The sequence below is a fragment of the Stegodyphus dumicola genome, chromosome 12 (assembly GCF_044657685.1).
Source record: "Stegodyphus dumicola isolate Sdum_Otavi_A_Nest chromosome 12, ASM4465768v1".
In the NCBI taxonomy this organism is placed as follows: domain Eukaryota; kingdom Metazoa; phylum Arthropoda; class Arachnida; order Araneae; family Eresidae; genus Stegodyphus; species Stegodyphus dumicola.
In genome coordinates this window covers 51,647,087-51,666,193 of record NC_140779.1, presented here as the reverse complement: position 1 = coordinate 51,666,193, position 19,107 = coordinate 51,647,087, and the positions used below count along the sequence as shown (strand labels likewise).

Genomic DNA, 19,107 nt, shown 5'->3' with positions numbered 1-19,107 from the left:
ATAGAAGATTTACTAAGGGTCATTTTCTGACATTTCTGTGATATCTGACATAGGTGTCAAAATAAAAGTTACAGAAAGAAAAGGATGTGATATAAAAAAATATTAGTTTATTGTAATGAGAATGGCCAAAACATAACAGCTCACATTTCCAGAATGGTCCCGCTAATAAAAAGTGTGGCGATGTCGCACAACTTTACATGCCTCATAATGGTCCCAAATACTACTGTAAATGAGGTTGATGAACACAGCTTGTGCTAATAAATCCCATTCTTCCGAAACGTGGAGAATAGGTTAATTCTTAATTTTTCTTAATAAGAAAAATGCCTGGAGATTTTGAATTTTAATGCCTGAAAGTTCTTCTGAGAGTGTCCACGTCGCGTAATAGCTCTTTCTAGGGTATTTTAGACATACTGTAACTTGGAATTAAGAAGTCCATCCGGTGACTATGCAGGCCACACCAAATACAGTAAATACACTCTTCCTCCAGAAAATCGTGGGCGACTTGAGCTATGTGTGGCTTTGCGTTATCGTAAACAAAAATAAAGTCTTTTTCCAACAGCTCTCCCAGAAAGCCTCATGTTAAGGCTCAAGAAAGTGACCTCTATAATGTTGCGTAGTCACACAGAAGACATGCAGTGGTATACTTCCATCAAACATCAACGGCAAATACTCTCTTCCTCTAGAAAATCGTGGACAACTTGAGCTATGTGTGGCCTTGTGTGATCGTACACAAAGTCTTTTCCAGTAGCACTCTGAAAAACTTCATATAATGTTCAAGAAACTTATCCCTATAATGTTGCGTGGTCACACAGAAGACATGCAATGGTATGCACCCGTCAAGCAGGATGCTTCTCCACATATAAGGATTTCATTCCCAAGTGATTATTTCTCTCATTTAGCAGAACAATATTGGATTTCCAGGTTCTCTACAAATGAAGATTCGTCAAGAATCACTCAGTATACTGAATCTCGAAGTATCACTGAAAAAGCCATAAACCTAGTTTATGTCGAGGAACTGTGTACTGTAAACTTTCGCTATCTCTTGTAGGGGATACATACCGTTGGATCACTGATTGCAAAAGGTCTTCTGTGCTTGGCATCTGTATATAGTTTGCCCAGAAACTGTTCTACCAGATGAAATAGCGAGATCTTAGATAGCGCTCTCTAGTCGTCATTTCTTTACGGCGCTGTGCATTTAATTTGACTTCACAATCTTCCGCAGGTATCGTATTAGATACTCAACTTACATTTACTGTCCACAAGCTACCAGCAGTTTTTAAAGCCTAAATAAGAGCTATTATTAAATTATTGCAAAAAATGTAATTGTGTCTTCAATTTTGGGCATTAGTGTGTAGGAAAAGCTTCAAATATGCTTTGAAAATTGGCTCATTTGTTATTGAGAGTCACTCTTGGAGAATAATACCATTTTTCTCTTCTGTAGTTAACGGGCCATCGACTAACATTCTCGAGAACGAATTTCAGATTCTACAGCAACACTAAAATCTATCCGAACACATTAGTATTATTGAGAATTTATTTTACTCATTTCTCTAGATTAATTTTATTTATTTAGTATATGATAATATACAGTGAGTCCTAGGCTCACGAAATTAATTTTTTCTTGAAGAAAGTTTGTCATTCGAAATATTCGCTAAACGGAACAATTTTCCCTGTAAGAATTAATATAAAATGAATTAATCCATTCCTGGATTCCAAATAATTGATCAAAGAAAAGCACTGTGTATGTCAGTTGATAAGGCAAAACCTATTGAATTCATTAAATTTAACACATACATAATATTATCATATATAGACTATATTTAGCACAGTACTAAACATTAAAAATAATTGAAAAACTTGAAATATATTTTACCCTATTTTACTCTAAAAATATTGTGTCGAGTTAGAAAAAAAACTCATGAAACTGGAATGCCATGGACTACTTGAGTAATCAAACAGGGATATTTTTAGTAATGTCCACTGACTTCGAGACTTTATACCTGTAAAGGTTACAAATGTTTGATATATAATGTTACAGGTAGTAATTCTGTAATCATAATATAGTTTTAGTATACCAAAAGGTTTCATCTGTAAAGGTTGTTGTTGTTGCTAATGCTCACTTGTCTGACCTATAATTTTTAATAAAAGTGACAGATGTTTGATCTCTAATGTGCAGGATTCATCCTTTTCATCTATTAACTCAGTGTTGAGTAATCTAGTGAACAGCTAAGCGAATAATCGCTTAAGTTCAGAAATAGAAACGTAAACTCAAGAAGGGTTAATTATCTTTATTGCTCAAAATAAAAATATACAGTCGGCCCCTTTCTCAGGGCGTACAGCAAAGCCTCCACTTGGGCTTGAACTCAAAGGTGTAAGAAATAAGAATTAACTAATGAGATTTAGCCGAAGCTAACACAAATCTGAGCTATTTGGCTCCTAAATATCGAATTATCTAGCGAACTATCAAGGGCACGTAATGTGGCCGAGCATAGTAACAGCTTACAGAGACATAGCCAAAAGGCAAATGCGCGTCATTCAGAATCTTTTGATTCTCTCTCTCGAAGTCAGTGGAACTTCGATTCCTTCTCAATTGCATAAAACGCGATTCTGAAAACTCTCATTCTGGTAAGGAATTGTAAGCTGAAGCCAGGAGAGATAGGAAAGGGGCATAAACTTAGAAATAATTTTTATAAACTTAGGATAAACTTTACAAATAATACCATTTTTCTCTTCTGTAGTTACAAATGCTATGGGAAATAATTGTGTGAGCATAACATAGTTTCCGTATGTGGATTACCGAAGAATACATCAGTAAAGGTTAAAGATAGTTGGTCTGTAATGTTACAAGAAATAACGGTGTAAGCAGAAGTATTTTATGTGGTTTACTTTGGATGTGCCTGTAGATTACTGACGTCCTGCTTGTAGGGTTATTGCAAATGATTATGTAAGCGGAATATCTATTTTGTGTACGAAATACTAGAGGATATGTATGTCAAAGTTTCAGATAAAATAGCTGAAGACGACATCACAGTACCAACGAGAACACAGTTTTTCCATAAATGAAAACAGAAAATCTATAGCTGAAAACAGAAATTTCCGGTATGGCATAATGGAATATCCTAAGAATTGTCACAGCCTGAAAGATTCCTAGTACCTTTAGCACTCGTTGACTTATCGATGACTGTCATCCCAGTTAGAGTTGCCAAAGTAAGTGATAAGGCAAATGTCATTAACAGAGCCGAAGAGGTTGCAGCATGTGCTCCAATGACCTACGTTAATGAATTTTTTGCGTTTACTATACAAAATTGCGTACGAATGAACTTCAAATTTATTTAATTAGTATAATAAGATTAAGGAAATCAGCGGAGAATGCTCAGTCAAAATTATTTTAGATGTCACCAATAAAATATTTTATACCTCTATGCAAAGTTTATATCTAACTGTTTTTCCTTATATACCATAATTATATCTAATGATACATTACCATACTTTACTATAAAAATTTATCTTAATGGATTTACTTTTTTAAGAATTAATTTTCTGGAATAAAAATCCATCTTTTGCTTCAAAAATTGAGCTACGGAAATAGTAAGCATACATTCAATTTATAAATTGTGTAAGAGGAATGTGTTACATCCAAAGATTCCGAGTCGAACAGTAATTTCACAGGTTATAAAGATCTTCTAAAAAAGAAAGAAAAGCAGCTGAATCACTTCTTAATGCATAAATGTTCTTCGGAACACCGGACATGGCAAGAACTGAAAAAGGAGGAAAGGTCAAGACGCCATATCCGCATTTCGACCGTTATGTCTGGAAGTATCCATTAATCACTTAGGCATGTTTCCTGTAAAATCACTTGCGACTTCAGTCATCATCCTTCGTAATGCTCAGTACTTCCGATTGCTGCATTTACAAGAGGGTTTTCTTTTCACGCAAGAGTTTTTAGTGCAACTCAGAAAAAATACCTGAAAAGATTGATCGAAGGAACTTAGTTAATAATATGCTAAGAACGAAAATTACATATTTTTTTGTTAAGTATATAATATGAAGCTCATATAAAATTTAAGAGATACATAATTTAGTTGTGGAGAAAATCTCTACTTGTAATTTCTGCTATTGTCCTTTTGAAGAAAAGTTATCTTTTCACAATGGCGGGTTTTTAACATGTTTCGTTTAAATTTAAATGAATTATTATTTTTACAAGCTCTTTTTTTTTTTTTTTTTTGTGTGTGTGTGTGTGTGTGTGTGTAATTCCTCTTCCCCTCGACTGAGAAAGAAAACTCAATAAATCAAATCAAGATGGCGATAAGTTGTTGTCGACCATATTTGGATTCGGGCGCTTTATAGAAACTATTGCTTTCGTTTTGTGACTTTCCGTGGAATCACTCTGAATATACGTTTCACTTTCCAAACTGTTGCCACCAAATATTATCGCCCAGTATTATATTTGAAGAAATTAAATAATGAAGAATCTACATGAACGTATGTATGTTTCTTGCATTGTGATAAAACAACGGTACTTAGAGTCATCAAATTTTGAATGACGTAATCCTACTACGAATATGAGCACGTAGAAGCTCAAATTTGGAATTTGTTTTATTATCGATTTCCTATTTTGCAAAACTTCAACGAATTTTTGATTAACAAACTTAAGGATTTCAAAGCGAGCCATGGCAACGTTATACAGAAAAAAACATTTTTATCTCCAGTGCTTGAGACTGTGTATCGGAAATACTACAGCTATGCTCAATTTAAAATATTTTGTGGTATTGCTTTTGAACTAAATTTTATCGTTTAAGTGTGAAGAACATGATATTTAATAAATAAAGGTAACACACAAAATGTTTATAAAAACGCCCCTTTGGAAGCAATTTAAAATCTGAAACCTTTCAGTTATTCAGTTCACTTCAGACAGTTAGACAAAATCAGTCAGTTAAAAAAGAAAATCTGAAAGGTTTCAGATTTCCTTTTTTTAAATTTTTATTTCTTCATTTATTTATTTGAATTGGGGTTGTGAGTAATCAGCTGTGCCCTCTACAAGAATCAAACCGAGACCTTCCAGCTGCTAACTAGATATACTGATTACTATAAATACAAGGACGCGTAGAAGGAATTCTTTAATTCCCGCCATGTATAGGGCAATTGAGGAAGAAGATGCAGTGGACTAGATCAAGATGGTGAACAGTTATTATTGACAACATTTTAACTCGAGTGCACTATAGAGGCCATTAGAAAGTTTGTACCGAAAAGCATGGAGAATAAGCTGTTCTATGTCCGGGAATCAAACCCGAGACATTTCAGTTGTGTTGACTATTACACATCAAGGACATTTAGAGGGAAATCTTTAACATCTTACAATTTATTCTGATTTAAAGTTACTTTCCCTCAATGAATGCAAAGTATTAGTCTAGGATTATTTAAAAAGATACTCACCTGTGCGCCGAAGAGTTCTAATATTTTAGCATGGTATTTCAATGAATTCAATTAGCACACTTGACGCGTACTCGAGACATCCAGGTTCGAGTTCTGGTGAGCACATTGCTCATTTTTTATGTCTCCTGCTTCAAAAATAAACTAATGACTCTATAAGTTAACTGTAACTATGAAATGCAAGCATACTCCACACACTAAATATAATGCAAGGGTAAGTGATACCTGGATCACGAGTTAATGTTATTAACGAGCAAATTACATTAATTTTAAGTTAAATTTTATAATAAAAATACAGTACTTTTCTTCAACTGTCTTTAAAAAAGTACCTATATAACGTATTGATTTTACTTTAAAACTTTTGCTATGTCATATTGATTTGCTTCAAATATTACTTTAAGACATATTTTTTTAAGGGTGGAGGGGGCTCCCCGAAAGAACCTAATAGTTCTAAGGGTTCCATGACTGGACAAAGTTTGAAGACCCTTGACACAGATTGATATAATATTTAGTGTCAGATGAATTATTTCGGAACATTTTAGTTTCAGTTATTAAGTTTTCAGAATACCTTATCTCTAAATACTAAAAATATATACGTTACAGTTGTATTCTTTTCGCTAAATCACTGATGACACCTATACTGAAATATAAACAATTTGTAATTCTGCTCTTAAGATTTATTAGATTCCCTTTGCGTTGCAATATCACGTTTTTCTTTCAAACAAATTCTCCCAAAAGAAAAGAGAAAAATTCAAGAATCACTTTATTTCATTTGTACTTATTAATTTAGTGCACTCATAATTTAAAATTAAAAATGGTAAGACTATTAATTTTGGAATATATTAATATTATTGTAAAAATTTATTTATGAGTTTGATGATCTTACCTCAGCTTTCACACATGTTTGGATTTTGCAGACAAACTGAGCTTGATCATTTCTTAAAGACATCGGTATGTGTAGTAAAGAAAAATCAATTTGTTATTAGTTAACTAACAAATTGCCCTTAATGATATTTCTCAAAAAGCAGGATTTTTTTTTTAAATAAAATTCGCAGAATAAATATCAGATTAGTGATCTAAAATAAATTGGGCATATTGATAGTTTTACGTTTGTTAATCTTAGTGGGTTGGAAATAATTTTAAAAGTCAAACCATTTGGCAAACTGTAACAAAAGGATTATTTTTTTTTTTTTTTCTTTTCAGTTCCTTAAAATTATTAATTATGAACCCAAGAAATATTAATTATGAAAGCCTTAATTATGAACCCAAGAAACGTTCTTTGAAAATGTTAAATTCTTCAGTAGTTACTTCAGTAGTTTAATTTTTATTTAAATGAAAGGGATTTACATTATAGGTTGCCCTTAAATAAAGCTGAAAATATTTCTCTGACGAATGAAATAGAAAATTATTAAAAACTAAATAATAGTCCTGTTGTGTTGTTGTGACTTATCTGATAGTAACAACAGGACAAGCCCACAAAATTCATTGTGGCAAGGAGTGCAAGAATGCACCTGTCGTTGGCAAGAACCTTGAGCACCATACAGGTGATAGTACGACTTTGCTCATTTCCGCCCCCTCGGTTTCGATGGAGAACATCTCTGAGGCGCATGTACAAAAGTCTCCCATCTCTCTACCATCAACCTCGCAAGCGGACTTTCGGCTCGCCGTATATTTGGAGTGCCTCCCTGCTGCACAGACACTATACATTTATAAACATCCATGCCTACTGCGGGATTCGAACACGAGTCCTTCGTTAAGGCAGTCAGCATCGCTAATTACTATCCCGCTTGGATGGCAAATGGTAGTTTTGCAAATTTTTGTTAGAATATTTGAAAAATTTTTATTGATTAAATTGCAAAAATAACATTTCGAAGCACTTTTTACGCTCTTTCTAGTAATATACTGTTAATGAAAAATTCCACTGTTCAAATTAAACTTTCATTACAACTGACCTTTCGTCCTTGCTTATTAACTAACATTTATTCCAGTAAAATTTTAAACGGTTGAAGACCATGATTCCCAAAAAGGGAATAAAAGGATGTCGGTGAGTCCACCCTAATTGTGTCCAAAACCACTTCACATTATCGTAAACTATTCATCTCACTTGCTCGTTCATTTGAAACAAACTAGCTACCTCGTCGTGAAGGACAGGTTAGAAATTATCTCAGCACATATGTCTTCATGAAGCATGCTTCTAAATTTCGAGCATGACTTATTCTGCCCCGTTCAAGGTGTCCTTTGATAAAGTGCCACTCACATGGACCGGGTCTGACTTTTAATGGCTGACCCCGCTATCAGCTGTCGACACGATAGGTGCAAAGCCCTCGGAGAGACTTTATTTAATTGGATGCAATCAAAACGGCCCTCTGTCTGGGATTTCGGAATCGCACGCGCCAATCCATGTTGGTTGGTTACAAATGGGGAAGTAGATGTGATGAAAGCAGGAATGTTGGAAAGCACCCTTGCTCCGTCACAGCGTGAATTTAATTGTTCACCGGTATACAGAAACGACTCAGAGTTTCTCGATTTAGATTTATAAATAATGTGGCCGACAAGGAAAACGTTTTGGAAATTCTGATGTTGAATTTTGTATAAAATAAAATATATACAATGTAATGCTTGTTTATAGCACGGATAATATGTAAATTAGTTTATTTAATTATGGTAAAGCACTCGAGGGCTATCTGCTTAGGAAAAGGGATGCCTTTGTGGAGGATTTTCTAAGGGGAGCTGGCTCGTATACACGTTACACTGTAGAGACATTAGGATTTTTTGGAAGCCAGAGAGAAGAAAATATGTAACCGCCTTCGCCGGGAATCGAACCACGGACCTCTGGAATACCGGCCCAGCGTGCTACCGTTACACCACGAAGGCACGCTAGGGAAGTGGGAGAAATATCTTATATACTCCCCTTTTTAAAGGGCGACTAGGATTTTAGGGGACCTAGTTGCCAAATCCTGGGTGCGGATCAAATATCTCGATCAAATCCTGGGAGAAACATCATCCACAACCCTTTTAGTCCGGGCGCCACTTGTAGAGATATTAGGTTAATTGGAAGCAGAAAAGATGAAAAATATGCAACCGCCTTCGCCGAGAATCGAACCACGGACCTCTGGAATACCGGTCCAGCGTGCTACCGTTACACCACGAAGGCACGCTAGGGAAGTGGGATAAATACCTTATAACACATGGGAAAAATCACGAAAACGTCCATGCAACCAGTAAGCTCTCCAGGATTTAAACCTCGGACCGAACTGCCAGTGTTCGGCGACTTGACCTCTCGACCGCTGGTGGGTGCATGGACTATTATTAAATTAGCAATTCATAATATCGTCACTAATTCGGGTTACGTAGTCATTCGCATAAATAGGATAATGGAAATCTGCATACAAAATATAAATATTTATAGTTTATAAAGAAAAGAAATTGTAATCAAAAAGCAGGTTAAATATGAATTAATTTATTTATTTCATATAAATGATACGTAAAAAATTCCATGGAAATTTATAGCTGAGAGTTATAAATATAGCGTATAATAAATTTTAAGAGCGCATAATAAATTTAAAACATTAGGAACTCTTTCATTAAAGTATGAAGCAACACACGTTAAACGTACATGATACACTGTTTCACTGCACACCAACTAAGTTCCTGAAAACAAAAATTAGTTTCAAAATTCTCTAGAATTGGCTTCATCGAATATCTAAATTTGCTTTGATTATATGAATATGGCAAAGCGCAAGAAAGATACCTGCCTAAGGAGAAGTATGCCTTCATGAAGAATTTTTTAACGGGAACTGGCTCTATTCAGTTTATACATATCGAGAAAAATAAGATGAAGAAAATCAACAAAGCGGCAGGCCTGTTTGGGTTCAAACCTAGGTCGAACTATCTTTACTCAACGGCCTTAATCGATCTGCCACTATGAAAATCCTAGATTTTTCTAAAGATGAATGTTCACATGATTCCGCTACAAGCCGAGAAAGACGCTTTAAATTATATTACTGAACTGTCAGGAGTATGAGCTTACAAAAGTTAATGCGTCATCAGAAAAAGTGGTTTTGGCTAATACGTAATTATTCATTTCTTCCGTTTGTGCCCTTTAAGTACTATGTTGTGGAAAAATATTACGTCTCCTAATCCCAATAAAAAATGTACTAAGACTTTATTTATAGAAAATTTATGCCTATCTTTCCAGATAAGAAATTTATAAAAGTGTTGCATGTTTAAATAATCAAGCTATTAGCCTCTTTCCTGTTAGCAGACCCAAGCTATCATTTTTATTTTGCTTCAATATAAAAGGCATACATAAGAAACTTAAGAGAGAATTCACAGTAGAAGAACTCAAATAATTCTTGCATTTTGATGGTCCATTGCCTGCAACTCTCGAAATGCATGGGGTGACTATAAAATCATTGTCATTATTAAGTTCAGATTTCCATTATGTGTCTAGGTCAGTGTTTCCCAGTGCTATTCAATTATTAAGGGGGGGAGGAATTTGAAAAGGGTCTCATAAAGAGTATAAGGAGACAAAGTGCAAGATATATCTCCCGCCTTCCTAGCATGCTTTCGTGGTGCGGTGGTCTGCACGCTGGACGCGTATTCCAGAGGTCGTGATTCGATTTCCGGCGAAGGCGTTGCTAATTTTTCATCTCTCTGGCTTCGAAAAAAATCTTAATGTCTCTACAAAAGGACGTTCAAATTTCCAAATTTTCTTCAAGAATTCGAAATTTTTCGAAATTTCTTCCTAAAAACCTATCATTTAAGTTTCGTTTGTGAACATTTCAGTTTTTGAATACTAAAAACTATGTATGTGCCAATGGAAGCACAAGAATTTTAGAGATAAATAGATAGGGTACAGAACAAAAAAGTTTGGTAAACACTGGTCTAGGCGGTAATTAAGCTTCGATCTAAGAAACAAATCTACTTGTTTAAAGGCGCAAATGATTCATATTACCGTGTTCTGAATTCTGAAATACATTAATATGGAGTAAGTGTTCTGCAGTGAAAAGAAATCTATTCCCCTGGTAATGATAACGCATCCATCATCTTTCGATACACAAGAAACACACCATAGCAATTTATCAACAATATTGATATTGCAATCGTGTTTTCATGACGAATCTTTCAATATATATAAACCAGAACACTCAAACAAAATTTGTAAGTAATTTGAAAAGAAACCTAAATGCTCAAGGTATGGAAAAATTTTAAATTAAAAGAAAGAAAGAAAAAAAAAAAGTCTTTTCTTTTAGACTGTGGCAGCACCCTTTGCCGATTGATGGGTACACGAGAAGACTGTTCTATTTTTTCTCCATTTCCTTTTCCCTTTTCACTCCTCATCCGGAGCCACGTCGATAGCAATTCGATATCGATATTTTCCGCTGCAACATCGATTTCCAATTGAAAATCGCTCAACAATTCTAATTTCGTCGGCAAACAGCGGCAGGGAATAATAATAATGAAATAATTCTGGAGCGAAAGAGGGGGGAGGAAGAAGAAGAAGAAGCATGAGCTTTTGCTTTGACACTGATCAATTTTCTTGTCACGCGTTACACTTCAAACGAAGTCATCAACCGAGATACAAGAAAAGCCAATACACATTAATAGCAGGGATTTAACGACGGAAAGACCAACTTTATGACCGGCGATGACGACCTTGTAAGAGTCGGGAATTAAAAGATTGGATGGTCTGGCGTTTCTCACAAATGGGAACCATAATCTTCCTTCGAAATGAAGAGGAACAAGTGGAAATCGAGATATTTGATCAGTAGAACCACAGAATTATGGGACGATCTAAGTTAGAAGTTTGGAGCTGAATACTGATACTTTCGTTCTCTTTTTGTCTCTCCCCCCTCTCTCTCAACAGAAAATCGAAAGGGAAAAAAACTTAGTTCGATTTTTGACGCGAATGCATTTAATATGGGTATATAGCGCTACAAGCAACTTTTTTTTCTTTAAATCTTGATCCTAAAAGTGTTCTTATAAAATTTCTCGAAATAAGTAAGATAGTTTTTATACACAAATTAGCATTGTGGGTGGAAGGTTTTTGTATATATATATATATTAATACACCTCCTTCACAAAGCACTAATTCCGGCTAGTAAAATATTCATTAAGCACTATGCTTTAACGAATTTACAAGGAACTGTCACATCTCCTAGTACATGCTCTCATGATGTTTGCAGTTAACACTTCCAGCTGGGAATTGGAAGAACAGTGATTCGAATCCCAGCGACAGTTGTGGTTAGTACAGTAAGACCCCGCTTAACGCGGGAGATACGTTCCATCAAAGTAGAGCGTAATGCGAAACAGCGCTAAACGAGGCTATCTTTACATGTAAATATTGGGGTTAGGGGAAGATGGCTAGGAAATTGGTTAGGTATTAAATTTAAAAAGTATGTTTTTTTAATAAAAATAAAACCAAACATTTATTTCTTAAAGCCCAAATTAATACCACATTATTATTTCTTGCAAAAATAAAAACAAAATATAAATAACAAAACGAATATTCTTAAAAAAAAAACAAATAAAATTCTCAGTCAGTCATATTTAGTTAGCCTTCCGCGTTTTCAGTGTTCTGCCTTTTTATGACAAAAGCATCTAATGTTGTTTGCCTTTTTCTTTTGCGTTGTTCTCTTAAAAGTTCTTCATAAAAGGATAGAGCATCTCTAACACCACGGCTTATTTTTGAGCTCCTGTCAAAATTCGGATCATTTTCAATGAATTGATCCATTATTTCAGTTATGGTAGACAAACTCCTTTTTACAAACGCCATCGAAAGTTCTTTTTGCTCTTCTTCTGAATCACTGCTGTCAACATTTTTGTTTTCTTCTTGTTCAGTTAATTCCTTGAGCTCATCATTAGAAAGACTAGCCGCTGCTTCTTGAATTATTTCTTCGACATCTTCCACATTTACCCCTTCAAAATATGTCTGTACAATACCGCACCAAACAAGAAATACAAGTACACTCTTTCGGATATGTATTTGAAACCTATCGCTGCATAATATTTCGGGGAATCCCCGTATGCTGCCAGCGATTTCGTGGTATCCCCGGGTTGAAATAAAAGAGCGCTAAACCGAAACAGCGCTAAACGAAACAGCGTTAAGCGGGGTCTTACTGTACACAGAATTGACAACTGGAAGGTCAGTGGTTCTAATTCAGGCCAGGCTGTTGAACTGTTATGGAAATTTTTTCATGTTTCGTGGTCTGAAATATGCAGAAATTTTTACGCCTAAAATTAGCGACAAATATTCTGAAATAACTTCACTATCTTAGATTAGTTTTCAATCGATATTACTAATCCAAATTCCAGATTTTCCAATGCAATTTGAAAGGTACACTACAAAACGGAAGATGCACATTTTGACGCTTTCCTCTTAAGTAAAAAGTATTTGTAAGCAATTTTCTTCTTCCTTCCCGCGTGCCTTTGTAGTATAATTGAAAGAAAATCACCCCCAGTTAGCCATCGGAAGGTACAGAGCTCAAATCCCGGTGCAGGTAACTGCTGATTTTTCTTGTTTCCTGCTCAGGTAAAAGCATAATGGCTCTACAAGTGGCATTGAAATTAAAATGTGGCGGATGGGGATTCGCCTGGATCTGGCGACTGTTCCCTCTTCTCCTCAGTCCGCTTTTAAGGGGTGGATATTTTCTTCGTAGTCAAAACATTGCTTCGTCGTGTAATTGGAAGCATGCCTGACTAAAAGTTGGAAGGTCCTGAGTTCGAATTATTGCTGGAGCATCGCTGGATTTTCATGCTTCCTGCTGCGATAAATACATAATATCTCTACACAATGGCTACAAAACTTATAGTCGGCATTCTAAATACCCTCCTTATACTGCTAAGAAGCTTTGTGTTAAATTTATTAAAATATATTAAATATTTTATTAATTAAATTTTTATTTTTCGTGGACAGAAAGTAGTTACATCATATACGCACGGGATGATCCCATCTAAAATTTGTTTTTATAAAATTATGTATTTTTGAAAAAATTGTAGTTGGAAGTATATATTTAGGAAGAATATTTAGAGAAATACAGTTTAGTTAGTACCGTATAATAGTACCATTTTATAACCTTACGTAAAACATTCATAAAGTGGAACACTACTATTTTAGAACCTTACGCAGAATATTCATAAAGTGGAACACTACAATTTTATGAATTTATCTATTCGTATGTTTACAACTGACAGAAACACTTTTGTTAATTTAATATATTAAACAGAGAACATATCAAAATCATAACCATAATTTTCGAAGGAAAAGCTTACTAATTAATTCTATCGTACTAATTTGTCCACACAAATCATTAAGGTAAAATAACCAGAAGGGCGATTGGGGCTATCGGGAATTCGAGAGATTTCTCGAGACGCTGGCGCCTGTGACGCTGCTTTGTTGCTGGATATTGATGGTTTTAAAAAAGATGAAACATTAATCATAATTGTAGAATTCATGCAGAAAAAAATATGTAATGACTTTAATGATTTAATGACATGAGAAGAAAAAGATTTAATGACATTCTAAATAATCTAAAGATAAACTAATGGCAACTGAATTAAACTCAGTCTTCATCCCGTTGTCATTAGCTCGTTGCAAAATCAAAATTGTTGGATAATTCTTTACTTCATTTCAAAAAAGCAAGAAATTTTCATGTCCCACCAATAGGATGATTTCTTTAAAATGTTACAAAGATGCCAGCATCTTTATGCATGCTGCCAACTATTGGCCAAGATTAAGATCTTCACATGAGTGTCTCAACAACCTTGGTGACAACTGCTTTCTTTATGATACAGAATTTCATAATGGGGCTGGCACTTTGTGTCTTTATGTCAGGGTACTTTTGTATCTTGGCTAATGGCGGTAAATTTGAAAAAGGTACCGGCACCTTTGTGCAAGCTGTCCGCCAAGATTAAGACTTTCAGATGAGCATCCTGGTAGCTTTGATGAAGACTGTTTTCCTCCCCCACGATACTGAACTTCATAATGATGCCGGTACCTTTGCACCGTGTCACCCTTACGCCTTGGAAAACGATGGGTAACTTTGAAAAATGTTCCATCACTTTTTCCCCAGTTCCCCGAGATGGTTAGACAGACCTCACCTGTAAAGTCTGCTATAACTAGTTTAGAATACTTTTAATTATTATAACTAGTTTAGAATACTTTTAATTATTATAACTAGTTTAGAATACTTTTAATTATTCTCCTTGAATGTTATAATTAATTATAAATTAATTAAACAACTAAATTTAGTACGTGCTGATGCTTGTCAACAGATATTATTTCTATGTATTATTATGCTGATCAAAGTTCGATGCCGTTTTAAGTAGACAAAATTCTGATCAGTAAAGAAGTTCTCTTCAAAATGTAATTTCTGCTTGAGATAATAGCAAAATGTAAACAAAGTAGTGAATTATTTTAGAAAAAAGGAATACAGAAAACAAAAATTGTCTTCTATATGTGTGTTTGCTCGGTCAGAAGCTAAAAGCTAAAAAATGCGTGAAATTTCTATAAATGATCAAGCTCGTATAGCTTGGTTAAACTTTAAGATTTATTTTGCTGTAACATTATAAGGTTTGCTTTGTTCTAATACCGAAACTGATGTTAATTAGCCAAGGCTTTGAATTAATATGGATTAATGATATGCCAAATATGAAAACTATACTCAAATAATTGTCGTTTGGAACTGATTGTTTTAGGGTACGAAAATATCACGACTGACCACTGCACTGGGGGGACTAAAGAAACGTGTCTTTAACATGGCTTTCCGAATGAAGGCAGAACATAACGTAGAACTTGGGCGCGTCTCCAAATGTTTCTAATGAGCCACAACACGTCCTGAGCCAAAAACGTAAAGGTGTCATAAAGGAATCCAGTACACGATATTAAAATAAGTATCAAGGCACCATTAAGAGCTTAAGAGTACAAGATTTGGATCCTTATCTGCCAATTATAAAGTCACGGGTTTAATTAGGTACTAGATAGGCAAGGTTTAGGTTTATTTTAGTTAACACATTATTCTTTATGTTAAAGTCGCCTACATTCCTACATTTCGTCTACTCCACCAGGGTATATAATTGAGATAAGTGTCAAACAAGAGTAAGAATCTAAGTTAAAGAAGGACGTTTAGTAACTTCTGTCGGTATGAGTGATTTTTCTCCCAACTTTTTAGTTTTTATTTTGACTGAACATTAAATAGTAGTCTTGCGATTAATTTATTCTGAACGTAGGATCTTGAAACTTTTGACATATAAATAATCTGAATTTATTGTTGTCTGGTTTTTGGCATGAGAATAGGAAATATGTGTTGGTTTGTTTAGTTCTGTTTCTAGTTGAAATCTAAAATAAGTCTTTAGTTGCTTCACTTCAGTTCTATTCATTTAGAGTTTTGATATTATTAGCTAAAAACGGGAGGAAAAATCACCTGGCACGCTAGAAGATTAGACAAGTGTGTTACTTAGGCACTTCAAGACCATTTCTTCCTTTTTGTGTTCCCTTGTAACCATGGTAACTACTGCTACAAGATGATCGACTTATATGATAGATTCGATAATTGTTCTCTAATTTGATAAAATGCTTCTGCGCGGTTATGATGACACAGATTAAGACCGCAGATGACGGGATGGACGTTACGACAGACCTTCAATCGCCCATTTTAAAATAAGAGATTCTAGTAATTAAACTAACGGAAATTGGGTTTAACTTTACAAATATAATTAATTATAACTTAAAATCTCTTATAAAAATTTAAAAAAGAAGAGGAAATTTTCAATTAAGTTTCCAACTGGCATGTGAAATTTATTAATATGATGGCAAATACAGTTACTTTAATATTATTTTAAGTGAAAAGAAATAACTTGAACAGTTTTATTCAAATAATACTTGATATCTGTCATAGTTATAGCAGTTTTGAGTTAAAAATTTAAATCTTTATATCCATTTTCATACACTTAAAAGAGATTTTGGAAATCGTTATACCGTCATCTTGATTTGGCTATCTCAGATGACGAAAATTTACTTAACGTGAACTGCTTTCGCGGGCTCATATATTTTTCCTGTAATAAAATAAAACTAACTTTCTCAGTGTTATATTTCTCTCTCTTTACCCGCTGCTACTGTTTTCAGGCGAGTACAAAATAAAATTCTTCTCGTTTTTCCGTTCGAGAAAGGCGAAAATGAAAGAGTGCTCCCAATTCGAAAATCATACATTATTCAACGAATTTCATTCCCCGAAGAGTCTCAGTTCTTTAGAATTCATTTAAGCTACGTCATCTGTAGGGACACAACAGGAATTAAATTTCTTCTTTTTGAGAGAGAAACAAAAATTAAGATGCCAGTTTTTAAAATTAAATTCTGTGGGTATAAATCACGAATGAGATACATTTTGTAATTTCTCATTTGAGTTTGTTTGGGTATATATATATTATTTTTAATTCTCTGTATCTCCTTTCAGAATTTTCTGGAACGTTTTAACTATAAAGAAGCTTAGATTCTAGTATAATCATTGCTCTTAAATTTTCCAGTTGAAAATTAAAAAAAAGTACTCATGTTATTTCGTTTAAGTAAGTTAAGTTGCAATACATATAATGTCACTTTACTTTTGTGGTTTAAAATAGCAACTTTTCATAGGCCAGATTAAAGGACAAGAAGTCGTTACTATTTCTAAAACATTACTGTGTTTAATGGGAAACCGGAACTTTTCGTTTACAGAAAATTTACTACACACACTGCAATGATTACAATAGTGCTGTTCAATATATTTCGTATCTAAAAAAGCTTACATAATGGTGCCCTGCCATAAATATGACGGTACTTTTAAGGAAATTGGTCAGTATTCGAAAAGACACAAATCTTCATAGCATGGCTTGGCTTTCATTATGTAGACTGCTTTTTAAAACTTGGTACACTTATCTTTATAAAGGTGCAAGAACTTAACGCATGATTCGGTATTCAAAGGCTCGCATAAAGGTGCCGGCATCTTTGTAACAGGACACCGTTATGAAGCAGTCATAGTATTAGTTCACTACGCACAGTGCTTGAAAAGTATGTATACCGTGGAAAATTATTTCTGTCTTAAAAGTAAGGAGCCATACATTTAGAACCATCCGACTTATACAGTATCTCGGAACTTAGTTCCAATAAGAAGTTTATCTAGTTCTCATCAGTGATTATGGACTCTAAACCGATGCAGAAGTTTCTAACAGACCGTGACAGGTTTTGTTTAACTTCAGAAATCAAGTGCTTGTGCACTCATTCTGTACTCACGCTTGTGCACTTCAGCTCGTCATGAATTATGCGATTGTACTGATCCAACATTAGTGTCCAAGAGTAACATTACTTTCTTGATTGTGATTCACTGATTTCCCAGCATCATGCTTTACATAGCTGCAATGTTGTCTTCCGTAACTGCTAGAACAGGCTGAGAAGAAAACCTCTACACAAACAGAGAGAACAATTTAACAAATTATTAAGAATGACCTCAAAATTACCATTTAATTAAGTGCTTTGCTTATCAAACGACTTTTATTTAAAGTATTTTATAAGAACAAAGAGATTATGATCTTAGCAATGGAATATCGAGCATACTTAATGCTCAACAAGAAGACAGCATTGAAAGATTAACATTAAAATATACACATTGAAAGATATAACAACATGAAAAGATTACGACAAAACGGAATAGACTGAATTAAGTAAGTATGAAGAAGGTTCATCGACATATAGGAATGAAATTATTGGAAATACTTATTTAAAAACCTCTTTTCAGCCCTTCAAATTCAATGCTTAAATAAAAAATGATAAAAAATAAATAAGCAAGAAACACATAAATTTCTTGACCATAATATTATTTATTACATTCTGTAATTTCATCAATTTTGGGCCAAAAGTTTTAATTTATATTCAAATTTAAAATGTTTGAAAGAATACTTATTTTTATGGATTTCATAATGCTAATTTAAACTGCTAGAATTTGTAAAGAAGATGCTACATTTTTAAACACAGGAAATTCCAGAAATAAGCTGTCATAAATTCCGAAGCATACGAATATACTTAAACAAACAAACAGAAAACAAATTACTGTTTAATTTCAAGAACATTTCCAGACTCATTAGTTTGGATATTCTCTGCCAAGACAAAGAAAACACAGATGATAAAGTAAATCAGACACTTATTATGTTAACTACAGAGAGTGTTTGCACACTTTTAGAACGATTTCGGGGCCATTTAATTAATGTTTAAAATGTAAAGAATATTTTATTAGAAATTTTAATACCATGTATTTCATAACGTTTTTAAATTATGAAATAAGAATACTTCTCTTCGGAAAGCACAAAAACATATCCTTCAATCCACAGCTTATTTACATGAGACATTTTGCAAGAAGAATAAATTTAAAAATAGCAGACGACATTTCTCACTTCAAATAATAAGCTGCTACCAGAAATTTTTATTTCAAAGCATTTTCTTTTAATCTTTATCGAAATCATTCCAAAAATGTGTAAGGACCTTCTGCATATTCTGATGAAAACTCAAAATGGCTCATGAGTCATAATATGGGTTACTTTTGCTGAAAATTCTCGAAACATTATTAGGAAGCCTTGTCAACTTCTGATCAAGAAGAGAGTTGAATTAAAAGGAAAAAAAAAATCTGGTTTCAATATACAAGGTAAAATAAA

The 19,107-nt window shown here is 34.0% G+C and overlaps 1 long non-coding RNA gene across 1 annotated transcript in view; it reads right to left on the bottom strand.

Moving 5' to 3' along the window:
- Positions 1 to 2,273: 2,273 nt before the first annotated feature.
- The window catches only part of LOC118186629 (uncharacterized), a 33,825-nt gene continuing 16,991 nt past the window's right edge, over positions 2,274 to 19,107 (bottom strand). Inside the window, exon 2 of the long non-coding RNA XR_015044439.1 lies at positions 2,274 to 3,965. This is a non-coding gene — a long non-coding RNA (uncharacterized LOC118186629). The remainder of the gene's footprint in view (positions 3,966 to 19,107) is intronic.